Here is a 13,349-nt window from a genome sequence, read left to right on the forward strand (position 1 = left end):
TCGGAATTAAGGTAGGAATATTCTGATTGGCTGATGGAATCAGCCAATCAGAATCAAGATCAATCCAATTGGCTGATCCAATCAGCCAATCAGATTGAGCTCGCATTCCATTGGCTGAACGGAACAGCCAATAGAATGCGAGTTCAATCTGATTGGCTGATTGGATCAGCCAATCGGATTGAACTTGATTCTGATTGGCTGATTCCATCAGCCAATCAGAATATTCCTACCTTAATTCCGATTGGCTGATAGAATCCTATCAGCCAATCGGAATTCGAGGGACGCCATCTTGGATGACGTCCCTTAAAGGAACCGTCATTCAGCTAGTAGGCGTCGGGAGAAGAGGATGTTCCGCGTCGGAGGTCTGCAAGATGGATCCGGAAGAAAGAAGATTGAAGATGCCGTTGATAGAAGACTTCATCCGGATCATGGACCTCTTCAGCTCCCGCTTGGATGAAGACTTCAGCCGGATCATGGACCTCTTCAGCTCCCGCTTGGATGAAGACTTCAGCCGGATCATGGACCTCTTCAGCCCCCCGCTTGGGCTTGGATCAGGACATCGGAGGAGCTCTTCAGGACGGATCAGTGAACCTGGCAGGGTGAAGATAAGGTAGGAAGATCTTCAGGGGCTTAGTGTTAGGTTTATTTAAGGGGGGTTTGGGTTAGATTAGGGGTATGTGGGTGGTGGGTTGTAATGTTGGGGGGGGGTATTGTATGTTTTTTTTTACAGGCAAAAGAGCTGAATTCTTTGGGGCATGCCCCGCAAAGGGCCCTGTTCAGGGCTGGTAAGGTAAAAGAGCTTTGAACTTTTGTAATTTAGAATAGGGTAGGGCATTTTTTTATTTTGGGGGGCTTTGTTATTTTATTAGGGGGCTTAGAGTAGGTGTAATTAGTTTAAAATTGTTGTAATATTTTTCTTATGTTTGTAAATATTTTTTTATTTTTTTGTAACTTAGTTCTTTTTTATTTTTTGTACTTTAGCTAGTTTATTTAATTGTATTTATTTGTAGGAATTGTATTTAATTAATTTATTGATAGTGTAGTGTTAGGTTAATTGTAGGTAATTGTAGGTAGTTTATTTAATTAATTTATTGATAGTGTAGTGTTAGGTTTAATTGTAACTTAGGTTAGGATTTATTTTACAGGTAAATTTGTAATCATTTTAACTATTTTAGCTATTAAATAGTTCTTAACTATTTAATAGCTATTGTACCTGGTTAAAATAAATACAAAGTTACCTGTAAAATAAATATAAATCCTAAAATAGCTATAATATAATTATAATTTATATTGTAGCTATATTAGGATTTATTTTACAGGTAAGTATTTATCTTTAAATAGGAATAATTTATTTAATAAGAGTTAATTAATTTCGTTAGATGTAAATTATATTTAATTTAGGGGGGTGTTAGTGTTAGGGTTAGACTTAGCTTTAGGGGTTAATACATTTATTAGAATAGCGGTGAGCTCCGGTTGGCAGATTAGGGGTTAATAAGTGTAGGCAGGTGGAGGCGACGTTGTGGGGGGCAGAGTAGGGGTTAATAAATATAATACAGGGGTCGGCGGTGTTAGGGGCAGCAGATTATGGGTACATAAGGATAACGTAGGTGGCGGCGCTTTGCGGTCGGCAGATTAGGGGTTAATTATTGTAGGTAGCTGGCTGCAACGTTGTGGGGGGCAGATTAGGGGTTAATAAATATAATATAGGGGTCGGCGGTGTTAGGGGCAGCAGATTAGGGGTACATAAGGATAACGTAGGTGGCGGCGCTTTGCGGTCGGCAGATTAGGGGTTAATAAGTGTAGGTAGGTGGAGGCGACGTTGTGGGGGGCAGATTAGGGGTTAATAAATATAATACAGGGGTCGGCGGTGTTAGGGGCAGCAGATTAGGGGTACATAAGGATAACGTAGGTGGGGGTCGGCAGATTAGGGGTTAAAAAAAATTATTCGAGTGTCGGCGATGTGGGGGGACCTCGGTTTAGGGGTACATAGGTAGTTTATGGGTGTTAGTATACTTTAGAGTACAGTAGTTAAGAGCTTTATAAACCGGCGTTAGCCCAGAAAGCTCTTAACTACTGACTTTTTTCCTGCGGCTGGAGTTTTGTCGTTAGATGTCTAACGCTCACTTCAGAAACGACTCTAAATACCGGAGTTAGAAAGATCCCATTGAAAAGATAGGATACGCAATTTACGTAAGGGGATCTGCGGTATGGAAAAGTCGCGGATGAAAAGTGAGCGTTAGACCCTATTTTGAGTGACTCCAAATACCGGCGGTAGCCTAAAACCAGCGTTAGGAGCCTCTAACGCTGGTTTTCACGGCTAACGCCAAACTCCAAATCTAGGCCTTAATAACTATTAAATAACTATTCTAACTAGCTAAAATAAATACAAAGTTACCTGTAAAATAAATATAAATCCTAAAATAGCTACAATGTAATTATTAATTATATTGTAGCTATCTTAGGGTTTATTTTACAGGTAAGTATTTAGTTTTAAATAGGAATAATTTATTTAAGTATAGTGTAGTGTTAGGTGTAATTGTAACTTAGGTTAGTTTTTATTTTACAGGTACATTTCTCTTTATTTTAGCTAGGTAAGCTATGAAATAGTTAATAACTATTTAATAGCTATTGTACCTAGTTAAAATAAATTGAAAGGTGCCTGTAAAATAAATATAAATCCTAAAATAGCTACAATATAATTATTATTTATATTGTAGCTATATTAGGGTTTATTTTAAAGGTAAGTATTTAGTTTTAAATAGGATTAACTTAGTTAATAATAGAAATATTATTTAGATGTATTTAATTAATATTTAAGTTAGGGGGGTGTTAGGGTTAGTGTTAGACTTAGGTTTAGGGGTTAATAATTTTATTACAGTGGCGGCAGTGTAGTGGGGGGCAGGATAGGGGTTAATAAATTTAATATAGGTGGCGACGGTGTAGGGGGGGCAGGATAGGGGTTAATAAATTTAATATAGGGAGCGGCGGTTTAGGGGTTAGTAGGTATAGAGTAGCTTGCGGTGGGCTCCGGGAGTGGCGGTTTAGGGGGTAATAACTTTATTTAGTTGCAGTGGTGTAGGGGGGCAGATTAGTGGTGTTTAGACTCGGGGTACATGTTAGGGTGTTAGGTGTAGACAGCTCCCATAGAAATCAATGGGATGTATGGCAGCAGCGAACTTGTACTTTCGCTATGGTCAGACTCCCATTGATTCCTATGGGATCCGCCGCCTCCAGGCTGGCGGTTTGAAAACCAGGTACGCTGGGCCGTAAAAGTGCCGAGCGTACCTGCTAGTTTTTTGATAACTAGCAAAAGTAGTGAGATTGTGCCGCACTTGTGTTCGGAACATCTGGAGTGACGTAAGAATCGATCTGTGTCGGACGGAGTCCGGCGGATCGAAGTTTACGTCACAAAATTCTACTTTTGCCGGTCTGAAGCCTTTGATAACTAAGGCGAATCAGCCTCGCCACAAATACGCTGCGGAATTCCAGCGTATTTGAGGTTGACGGCTTGATAACTACCCCCCAGTGTCTACTGTTGAATGCAAACAATTACATCACTATCTCTTTTTAAACTTGTAAAGTTTGATAACCAAAACAATGTAAGTTAATTAACTTTAGAAACAACACTCAAGATAACTGTGAAAGTAAAATTCTATTAAAATGTGTTAGCCAATCACAATAGACCAATGTGCAGCCATCAATCACCAGACTCTGAGCATATCTAGAAATGCTTTTCAGTAAGTGATTTCAAGAGATACAATTAAATTATATAACACAAGTAAATGTGATAGTTTTAGAAAATAAATGTTTTTTCCAATGCACATGTTATGAAATTGTTACAACTACAAATGTAATACATACATTTCTGTGTAACATACATTATAAAAAATAATTCTGGAATATGTCAAAGTCTTACATTTGCGCAGGTAACACCGGATAAGTGTCCTCAATTTAGATTGTCTCCGGTACAAATCATTGTAGTGTTTTAGGCATTGCTTTCTCGTTCTCCTCTGTCCAGCAATACGCCTCACTCTTCTTACCATTTCACAGAGAATATTATTTCTCCTATCCTGGTCCAAGGTGTAAATTCCCCTTCTTTTTTTAGGAAAATATTTTTCCATTGTATATGAAATTATCAATAGTTCACCAATCGAGAATTTTCTAGATCTTGCCATCTTGATGTGCTGATTTCTATTTCTATGGTGTACCCAAGTAACGGAACTAATTTCTATATAAAAATGCCCAATTACGCGTAATAAAATAATGCAATATTTTAAATTAATATTGATATAGATTTTTATTTTTATAAGTTTCAATGTATGTTTCAATATGTATTATAAACTAATTGTAACTTTTATTTACATCCTAAGCTTTATAATATTTATTGTATCAATTGTCTCTACTAGTGTCTATGCAAACAGTAACTTTTTACGATATTGCAACAAATGTATTATTTTATGCTAGTATCCAGCAAATATAACAATTGTTACTTTTACAGACAAAACTAACATGTAATAAGAATTTATATAAATATTTATTCAAATTACAATATTTATACATAACCGAACACATGACCGTAAATCATTTGAATTTTTTTTTATTTTGAAATACTAATGCGACATAGGGATCTTTCCAGAAAAATAAAGTTCACGCCCTTTTTTCTCAACCTTCATGGACAAATTCTTTAAATGCACTTGTAACGTTAAGTTAACTATTGTTAAATTGTGGATACCATTTTGCGCACTTTAACTACTCAATTTTAAGATGGCATCAGTGCAAGCCGGAAAGACAAAAAGTGGGAGAAGTGTCATGTTCACCCATCGTCAAAATTGTATTTTGGTGGAACAAGTGGTGGAACATTATGAAGAGATCATTGGCTACCAGGCAAGAACTGTTAACCCACAGCGAAAGCGGGCAATATGGACCCAAATTAGCACATCTGTGTCTTCCGAAGGTAGCTTTCCTAGGGATGTAAGGGCATGTCGGAAGAGGGTTAACGACATCAGAAAGAACATAAAAAAAAGGTATGCCAAGCAAAACAATCGGCTAAAGCAACAGGTGGAGGACCAGGATACAGGGCGGAATTGACTGATTTCGAACAAATTCTCTATGCCAGGATGGGTGATGCAGTTGTGGTCGGCCTGGATGTTCCTTCAGACACAATGGACTTTAGAGGTAAATATTTTTTTTTTTTTGGTGTGTGGGGGGGGGGGTGTTCTTACATTGTAGGTATATTGTGAATTGATAAATGTTTATTTATATATACAGAACAACATGAGGATGTCTGTGTGGAAGAGGAGGTCAATGCACAGGAGGACCAACCTTTTGTTCATGAAACCACATCTCAGGAACCTCAAGCTTCAAATTCCCAAGCAAATAGAGATAGAGAAGAAAGCACATGTAAGCAATATAAAAAATAAATTATGTGTATATCATATTGTGAGTTTGTCAGAGGCTGTCAAGTGCTGTAGAGATAGAAAGATGGATAACACAGGAGGGAAGAGAGATAGATTGGAGGGGATAGAGATAGAAGGTGAGAGAGATAGAGATCACAAAAGATAGGTGTGGGTGATCGAGAGAAAAAGAAAATGGTAGATAGAGAGAGAAAAAAGACTTTGCAGATAGAAAGAGAGACAAGTGTTTGGAGATGGAGATCGCAAAACATAGGGTTAGAGGGGTGGGTGTTGTAGAGAGCAATGGGTGTGACTACTGTAATACCAGAAATTGCCCTTTTGAACGGGCATAATGACTAGTTTATTATGGGCTTCTAAAAAGCAATATTAAGCCCAAAATAATAAAATAAAAATATATATTATTAATAATATCATATAAATATAATGAACATTGTAACGGAATTTAATTTGTAATCAATCAAACAATGTTTGTATGGGTATTGAAAATCTTCGATGTTTGTATGGGTATTGAAAATATTCGATTTTGATATACATATTTTTATTAACAAAGATAATTGAATGTACTTTGAGAAATGAATTTAATGATTTCTTTGTTTACCAATATGATGAATTTAAAATAGATAAGATTATAGATCAAAGTAAATAAGGCTGCTGAGAATCTTAATTTTATCAATTTTTCGACATTTATGGTTAATACCTATGGCTCAAAACAAATTTGTTCTTCAATGATTGTAAACCTTTTCAAAGAACTGTTAAGTTATGTAAATTTTGAGTATCAACAATAATTTTTTGATACAAACAAATTAAATTTTGTTTGTCAATCAACAAAAAAATAATTTACACTAGTTTGACCTCAACGATAATTTACATTTTGTCAGTGCTATAGCATTTTAACGTAACAAACACAATAAATTTAAATTATGAATTTGTGAAAAGTGTTATTGATTTTATGTTTTTGGATTCTATCATTCCTATCAAATTACATGGTGCTTGATGCATAAATACCCTAAAATTGTTATCAATAACAATAATTTTTTAATGAACGATTGTGTACATAGAAATCTCAAAAATTTAAAATATAAGACAATAATTGTAATTTTGTTAACCCTTTTTTTTTCTCAACAGGTGTTAGAGCATTGCTCCAAACTATGCAAGATAGTTCAATTGCATTATATGATGGTATGTATGGAAATTTTAAATTATAAAGGTTAGATATGGTTGTTTTTATTTTTTATTTTTTTTTTATTTATTTTTTTGTTTTTGAAGAAGAACAGGTCGAATTGACACTGGAACCACTAGTCGAGGACACCATCAATCAAGAGGATGATGATGATGAGACCCAAATACATGGTCACACACAGGAGGGACCAACACCACCTGATTTAAATACACCTGCTGCGAGTCCAATGGTCAATGAATCTGACATTGAGGAAACAGTCGAAGAAGTCAGACAACCTCCAATTACAGAGCGAACCAATGACATACAGGCACTGACAGATATGGCATCATCATTTAGAAATGAACAAAGTGCTTTTTTTAAGGAACTAATTGAATTACAGAAAGAAAGGAACAATATTCTGAAACGTGATTCCGAAATAAAAAGTGATTACTATAAAAAAAATTTAGAAATTCTAAATCGTATATCTCAGAATTGATACACATAATCCCAAAAATTCCGTGTATATATTTTTTTGGTTTTCATTTTGTTGTCCTTTACATTTATTTAAGCTTTGTTTGTTTGAAAGTTTGTATTATTTAATATTTATATATAATTTGGTTTGGTTATATTTTCAATAAAGATATTTATCCCTCAATAAAAGAAAAGATTTTTGATAAAAAAAAAAAAAAAAATTTTATTTTTTCAAATCGGTGGAGTTAACTTTAATATCACTACACATAAAAAATAGTAAAAGGCTTATGTACAGTTCTTATAAAAGAATTCAAACCCAGGGTGATGACATGTATTCTGAAAAAAAAATAAAAAAAAATATTAGTAATATAATACAGAAAATGTAATAAAATAATACACAATGCTAAATAGTTTGCAATAATACTTACAGGAAAAATATCTTTCAATTATTTCCAAACGATTTTGTACACCTGCCCTTGTAGTGTGTCTGCCTATAATGTCTTGAGGGATATAAGTGTCATCTGTGGGATCATTGGGACACTCCTCCTCTAAATTGCCTTGGGAAATTGCAATGTTGTGCAACATGCATGCAACTAGAATTATGTCATTACATTTTTCTGGCGAATATTGAAGTGCTCCTCCAGACCTATCCAAGACTCTGAAATGCATTTTTAAAACCCCAAAAGTTCTTTCGATAGCACTTCTTGTGCTACGGTGGGATTCATTAAATTTAATTTCTCCTCGGGTATGAGGCATTGGGACAGGTGTCAACAGCCAAGTTCAGCACGGATAACCACTATCACCTATTTTTTAAAATGAAAAATTGATTAGAGATTATAAATAAGTTAAACATTACAATTAATCATAATTACACATAACTGATTGCATTATAATGAAATTATATTAAAATAAGTTCATATTTACCTAATAGCCAACCGTGTGGCATGTTGCCCTGTTCAAAAGCAGAAAATAGTGCAGATTGTTTCAGGATGTGGAAATTATGACATGATCCAGGAAACCCAGATCGAACAGCCCAAATTCTAAGGTTTGCATCACACACAGCCTGTATGTTTAGGGAATGAAAGCTTTTCCTGTTCCTATATTGCTCCTCCCTTAGGGATGGTGGTCTGAGAGCAATATGGGTGCAATCTATAGCACCAAGAACATTGGGCATACCGGCTACTTGGTAAAAGGTGGACTTTACTGTATGCCATTCATGCACATTCCTAGGAACATAAATACATTTGGAAAGATGCTTTAGAATTGCTTTTAAAACAATAGTTAAATGGCGGCAAAATGAAGGCTGACTCATGCCCACAACATCACTGGATACAGCCTGAAAAGATCCGGTTGCCAAAAAATGCAAAACTGCGAGTAATTTCAAAAGTCCAGGTATTGCCCTTGTTCTTCTGGTTCGGGGATCGATGTCATTTTTAATCAAAGAATATAGATTCAGTATGCTTTCTCGGTTTATCCTAAATTTGCGCTTAATTTCGCAATCGGATAATGCCTCAAGTCCACAACGGGGCAAAAACAATCTAGGAACTCTTTGCCGTCTCCAGAACATATTTCGATCATTTTCACGATTTTCCTGGGACTGAGCAAGAGAAATAGCGGCCAAAATAAAAAAAAAACTCCATCTTCTATGAAGAAAATAAGGGAGTAAATTCAAAGTTCTCCTACATGGTTATGGAGTATTTTCACGGTCGGGTTTATAGGAGAATTATAGGTTCTCCTTTGGCGCAAAATAATGATAAATATGATTTTCGGCGATTCGTTGGGAGTACTTCTAAAAATACGACCGAAATACATTGTTTTTTGGCTGTATTTGGCGCACCTGTGCGCCTTGGCGAGAGCGAAAAACTGGTCGCATTTTTAGGTCGTATTACAGCTTTTTTTGGGCGTAAAATGTGTTGATAAATCAGAGAATAAATCCGACAGAGTAATTATAGGCGCAAAAGTAGGAGAATTATGATGATAAATAGAGCCCTTATTATTTCAATACTTGCATCTCAATGTTTATGTCCAATTGTGTATATTGTACGGGATCTCCAAGCTTCTTGTTACCATATTTGATATGTGTCTGGACATATTTCTTATGTTATAATTACTCATAACCTCAAAAAAATTTAAATATAAAAGGGACAGTCAAGTCCTAAAAAAACGTTCATGATTTAAATAGGGAATGTAATCTTAAACAACTTTCCAATTTACTTTTATCACCAATTTTGCTTTGTTGTCTTGGTATTCTTAGTTGAAAGCTAAACCTAGGAGGTTCATAAGCTAATTTCTTAGACCTTGAAGACTGCCTCTAATCTGAATGAATTTTGACCACTAGAGGGCATTAGTTCATGTGTTTCATTTAGATAACATTGAGTTCATGCACGTGAAGTTACCCTGGAGTGATCACTGATTGGCTAAAATGCAAGTCTGTCAAAGAACTGAAACTAGGGAGCAGTTTGCAGAGGCTTAGATACAAGGCAATCACAGAGGTAAAAAAAAGTGTTGGTTAAGCAAAACTGGGGAATGGGTAATAAAGGGATTATCTCTCTTTTTAAAACAAAATTCCGATGTTGACTATCCCTTTAAAAAGAAAAAAGAAAAAAAAGGTCAAAGTGGAACATTATTAGAGGTATACAGAGTTCAGGAGAATAACCCAAGTACATAGTAAATTTACGGAACAGCAGTATTATCATTTCACGACAGAAAATAAACTAGGTGTTACAATAGATGGAGATACAGTTAACATAACTTAACAGAATACCACTAAACTATCTCACTGACAAGACGTCTAATTGAGGTAAAAAGAAAGAAAGGGGGGCAGTTAAAGTAGTTCTAGGTGCTATAATATCTGTCTTGGAGAGAGGCTAGAGTCCTATTCAGACATAATAATAATAATAATATAATAGTGGGTTTTGTCTTTGGAAAATCTAACTATTAGTTTAGCTCACGAACACCTTGGTACCCCGGCCACTGACAGAATGGTATCAGCCCACTCAGCTATCTTATATAATATAGTAGAGGCACAGGTTTATAAAATATAGAGGTGCTCCTTATACAAAACTGCCACCATATATAGTGAATGACACAGCAAAACACTTTCAACATATAAGGTTTTCCCTTCATGATAGACTGGCCATGTGACTAATATATTTCTCAGTGAATATGGAGTAACAAAAAACATTTACAAAAATTTAACCTTCAACATTAATAAAGAAAATATAGTCGTTTACTAATGCAGACTTACTCATGTCAGAGTCCCATATGAAAAGGATAAAATACAAGTCCTAAGGAGCAGAGTCTGATATAAACAATCTGGGACTTGATATATATTTGTACCTTAACCCATTACAGATCTCAGGGGCTCATATAGATTCACATATTTGTCATTCTAAGGTGAGTAGTGGCTGTAGATAGTCTGTATTTGTAAACTTTTCGCCTTTTGATAAAAATCAGCGTGTAGCTTTTGCTTGTCAGGTAGAGAGAAGGCCACCAAGCATGGATGTGGACTCCAAGACTGGGAAAGTTTTTGAACCTGTAGGAGAGCGACCAGCCTGTCTCATACAGTATAGTACTGCAGATTATTTCCACTGTGCAGCAGGGAGCGGTCTTCCTGCTCTCCGTAAAAAAGACCCGTATCCCATTGTGATCTCTGTTTCAATTCAGACCCTTGATAGTTGGTTTGATCTAGTAGGGGATTTAATTGAATAGCTACCAGGTTTTTGAAAAAGCCCTCACTCATATTTGACACTGCAGCCTCCAAATTTAATCCTGTCTTTAACTGACCAGCTGTGAAGGTCTCATCTTTATTCATATGTGTCACATTAACCCGGTACTCTGCTGCTACAGGTAAGGTGGGTGAATTTGGTTCCTGGTCTGAGAGATTTGGTAGGACCTGAGTGGTATTTTCCGTATCCATATTTATTTTCCATAAGCGTGCTGAAATGCGATGTGTAGCTCCCTCTCCAAGCGAGTTAGGTGTGCTGCTAGTAGCTACTTGTAGAATTTGCTTCTCCATGTTCGCAGATATCTCTACAGTTTGTCGCTCTGGTGGCGTGTAGTGCAGTCTTGAGATGACTGTATACCCCAAGGCCTGGGGGGGGGGGGTGTTAGGTCTCCCAGTAGGCCACCTCCTTGAGTCCCATAGGGGTCATATGCTCAGCAAAAATTATATCTGTCAATTCAGTAGGTAGTTAGCTATCTGAAAATAGCCTTGATAAGTGTGGATGCTGGAGAATCCAGGAGATAATCGGCGGATTATTCTGGTCAATGCTGCAGCCTCAGATAATGCGACCAATCATGGGCGCTGCCCAGACACGCCCCCAAATTATATCATATTTAAAAATATGGAACACTTCACTATTTTACATTTTTTATCTAAGCGGATATTCTCACTAGTGATCTGCATCATTTCGTATTTCAGCATTTGTTAGTGAAATGAATGCAGAAAATGGCTGCAGCATTGAACATTTCGCTATTTTGGGCATTGGATTTATCGCTGACATTTTCGGTATTTGTTTCATTAACAAAAGTCAAAATACAGAATAATGCACATCCCTAATGCTCACAGATATACAGTTTCCTCCAGGATATAATTCTTTAGATTTGCTATACAAGAACATCATTTGTATAGCTTGGGCAATTTCCTAAGCCATTCCCATTAGATGTGCGGCTATATGAAGTAGCTGAGCTTCTGATATTACGTATATAACATAAAAATCTGGTTATACATGTGAAAAACCTCACTGTTGTTTCACAAGATTTTGAACATTTGTAATTAGCTATTTTTATTTTACGTTTTATAATTGTTTAATTAATATTATAATAATGTCTAAATATTATTTTATATTCACAAACGATATTGAGTTTTCACGGCCACTTGCGCGTTAGTTAAATTCCATTCATATTACAAGTTAAAAACAAATGCAAACACGTGAGCCCAATCGCTATTTATGCTAGAATGATTACCACGACCTCAGAGATCTGGTTAACATACAGTTATTAACCCCTAATCTGTTGCCCCTAACATCGCCACCATCTACAGTACAGTTATTAACCCCTAATCTGTCGTCCTCAACATCGCCGCCACCTTTATTACAGTTATTAAACCCTAATCTGCTGGCCCTAACATCGCCACCACCTACCTACACTTATTAGCCCCTAATTTGTCGCCCCCAATGTCGCCGCCACTATACTAAAGTTATTAACCCCTAAACCTCTGGCCTCCCACATCACTAACACTACATAAATATATTAGCCCCTAAACCTAACCCTAACGTAACCCTAAGCATAACCCTAACGTAACCCTGAACCTAACCCTAACACCCACTAACTTAAATATAATTAAAATAAATCTAAATAAAACTTACAATTATTACCTAAATAATTCCTATTTAAAACTAAACTTACCTATAAAATAAAACCTAAGCTAGCTACAAAATAACTAATAGTTACATTGTAACTAGCTTAGGTTTTATTTTTATTTCACAGGTAAGTTTGTATTTATTTTAACTAGGTAGACTAGTTAGTAAATAGTTATTAACTATTTACTAGCTAACTAGTAAAAATAAATACAAAGTTACCTGTAAAATAAAACCTAACTTGTCTTACAAAAAAAACTAACATTACAATAAAATAAAATAAATTAAATTAATAAAATACAATTAACTAAATTACAAAAAAAACCCACTAAATTACACAAAATAAAAAATGAAATTATCAAAAATAAAAACGAATTACTCCTAATCTAATAGCCCTATAAAAATAAAAAAGCCCCCCTAAAATAAAAGAACCCTAGCCTACACTAAACTGCCAATAGCCCTTAAAAGGGTCTTTTGCATTGCCCCAAAGAAATCAGATCTTTTACCTGTAAAAAAAATACAAACAACAACCCAACAGTAAAACCCACCACCCACACAACCAAACCCCCCAAATAAAATTATATTTAAATAAACCTAAGATAACCATTGCCCTGAAAAGGGCATTTGGCTGGGCATTACCAAAACCTAACACTAACCCCCGACGATCCACTTACAGTTTTCGAAAACTGGACATTCATCCTCATCCAGACGGCAGAAGTCTTCATCCAAGCGGGCAGAAGTCCTCATCTAAGCCAGCAGAAGTCTTCATCCAAGCGGGCAGAAGTCTTCATCCAGACAGCATCTATCTTCATCCATTCGGCGCAGAGCGGGTCCATCTTCAAGACATCCGGCACGGAGCATCCTCTTTTTACGGCCGTCGCTGGATAATGAAGGTTCCCTTTAAGTGATGACATCCAAGATGGCGTCCCTTACATTCCAATTGGC

The 13,349-nt window shown here is 35.9% G+C and overlaps 1 long non-coding RNA gene across 1 annotated transcript; it reads left to right on the plus strand.

The window, feature by feature from the left end:
• Window positions 1-5,322: 5,322 nt before the first annotated feature.
• Window positions 5,323-6,718, plus strand: LOC128665914 (uncharacterized). Its single transcript, XR_008403196.1, has 3 exons — window positions 5,323-5,400; window positions 6,540-6,593; window positions 6,681-6,718. It is a non-coding gene; the product is annotated as an uncharacterized LOC128665914 (long non-coding RNA).
• Window positions 6,719-13,349: the final 6,631 nt, after the last annotated feature.

Source organism: Bombina bombina, chromosome 7 (assembly GCF_027579735.1).
Source record: "Bombina bombina isolate aBomBom1 chromosome 7, aBomBom1.pri, whole genome shotgun sequence".
NCBI classification, from domain to species: Eukaryota; Metazoa; Chordata; class Amphibia; order Anura; family Bombinatoridae; genus Bombina; species Bombina bombina.